The sequence below is a fragment of the Salmo salar genome, chromosome 14 (assembly GCF_965601325.2).
Source record: "Salmo salar chromosome 14, fSalSal1, whole genome shotgun sequence".
Classification (NCBI taxonomy): domain Eukaryota; kingdom Metazoa; phylum Chordata; class Actinopteri; order Salmoniformes; family Salmonidae; genus Salmo; species Salmo salar.
The window spans coordinates 58,538,167-58,540,648 of record NC_138304.1 but is presented as its reverse complement, the minus strand read 5'-3'; positions in this window follow the sequence as shown (position 1 = coordinate 58,540,648).

Below are 2,482 nucleotides of genomic sequence, written 5' to 3'. Positions count from 1 at the left end.
TTGGTCCAAAAAGGAAGCGCACAGGACGCAGGCGCGATTTACCCCTTGTGGGATGTATTGCATTGTGGGATGTTGGCAATGTTGCCTCTTCCTCCCTCAGCAACGCTTCCACTGCTGGAGGTGCACGACTCCAGGACTTTTTGGAGTCGACTCCAACTCCGACTCCTGTGATTGGAGTCGAAAGGAGTCGATTCTTGCTCGACTCCCAAAACACACCGAAGCGGATGCGCACACACGTACACCATCTCATTATTGCAGTCCTGCTAATAAGACTACATTTGCGTTGTATAAAATGACTATTTTGTTTGAATATGGAAGTTGATGTGTAGGAGCTAGAATATTTCAGTGACATTTCTGCTGTGTGTAGCCTTGACGGATCCCATGGGATGATGCTGTGTGCTCTGTTATAGCCCTATTTAGACTAGAGACGTTGGTTATGTCATTATTATCCAAGCATGAGCATTATTCCAGAGGACGCTTGTCAAATCAAATCAAATCAAATTAAATGTATTTATATAGCCCTTCTTACATCAGCTGATATCTCAAAGTGCTGTACAGAAACCCAGCCTAAAACCCCCAACAGCAAGCAATGCAGGTGTAGAAGCACGGTGGCTAGGAAAAACTCCCTAGAAAGGCCAGAACCTAGGAAGAAACCTAGAGAGGATCCAGGCTATGAGGGGTGGCCAGTCCTCTTCTGGCTGTGCCGGGTGGATATTATAACAGAACATGGCCAAGATGTTCAAATGTTCATAGATGACCAGCAGGGTCAGATAATAATAATCACAGTGGTTGTAGAGGGTGCAACAGGTCAGCACCTCAGGAGTAAATGTCAGTTGGCTTTTCATAGCCGATCATTGAGAGTATCTCTACCGCTCCTGCTGTCTCTAGAGAGTTGAAAACAGCAGGTCTGGGACAGGTAGCACGTCCGTCCCCTTAAGCCATAGTTTGTACATCTCAATTGTCAGTAAAAACCACATTTGTTTAAGCAAGTCAGCCATATCAGCAAAATTTTATTTAAAGGCAGTAAATGAGGCTGAAGGAACTGTTTTGCTGCCAGACAAGGCTCTGCTGATAACCAGGTGTAGCAGTGGTAAGAATTCACTCCATGGTGCTGAAAATAAATCTCTGCTGTTGGGAGAGCATTATGTAGACCCTAACAGTTTGTGGGAACTGTTTGTCACCCTTATATTGCAATTAATGTATTGTTTAGTGTTGTGTAGTGGCTTTGCTGGCAAGCATCAACAACAACAAAAAGGTTGAGTTTGCCCCAACAAGATTTACTTGCTAAAATCACCACTGGTGATCATAATCATTATTTTAGCGATCCATCCATGGTAGACCTCCTTCCTAATAACAATGCCCCACATCCTGATGATTTGAGCTGCTGAACCGTATTTGCACTTAACTGTGTTTATGGATAAGAAAGTGAACTTGACATTTCCAAAAAGTTTAGCGGTGATGCTGCTTTGTGATCTATTGCCTAGGACAGGGCTCTCCAACCCTGTTCCTGGAGAGAAACTATCCTGTAGGTTTTCAAACCCTGGCTGGCTGTTGATGTCCTAGGTCAGGGCTCTCCAGCCCTGTTCCTAGAGAGCTACCAACCTTCCTGTAGGTTTCTGCACCAACCCCAGTCATAACTAACCTGATTCAGTTTATCAACCAGCTAATTATTAGAATCAGATGCGCATGATCAGGGTTGGAGTTAAAACCTACAGGAGGGATAGCTCTATAGGATCAGGGTTGGAGTGAAAACCTACAGGAGGGTATCTCTCCAGGAACAGGGTTGGAGTTAAAACCTACAGGAGGGTCTCTCTCCAGGAACAGGGTTGGAGTGAAAACCTACAGGAGGGTCTCTCTCCATGAACAGGGTTGGAGTTAAAACCTACAGGAGGGTATCTCTCCAGGAACAGGGTTGGAGTTAAAACCTACAGGAGGTTATCTCTCCAGGAACAGGGTTGGAGTTAAAACCTACAGGAAGGTTGGTAGCTCTCTAGGAACAGGGCTGGAGAGCCCTGACCTAGGACATCAACAGCCAGCCAGGGTTTCATTAAATAAGCTAAATAGGCAATACTTTTTCATTAAATAGGCAATATTTTTTATTTCACATTTAAGCCTTAAAGCCATTTAAGCCCTGTTGTATTCGGCGCATGTGACTAATAACATTTGATTTGCCACAACAATTTTAGCCTTTTTTGTTTCTATTCTTGGACTTCACTGTTGTCCACTCATCGTTGTCAATAACTGTACTCGATTTACTTTTTTTAATCTTCAAACAACACATCTGCTTCCGCCATGTTAACTCCGTGGCTCAGAGCTCACCACCTCCTCCTCCTCCTCCTCCTCCTCCTCTCTGACGCACCTCTGGTGGAGCTGCGCGCCAAGCATCTTGGGAAGTGGTGTTTTACAGAATCCTGCCTTCTGATTGGTCGAAACTAAACCCACGACCTTTGACTCAACACGTGGTTTAAAAACTTGCGGTCTG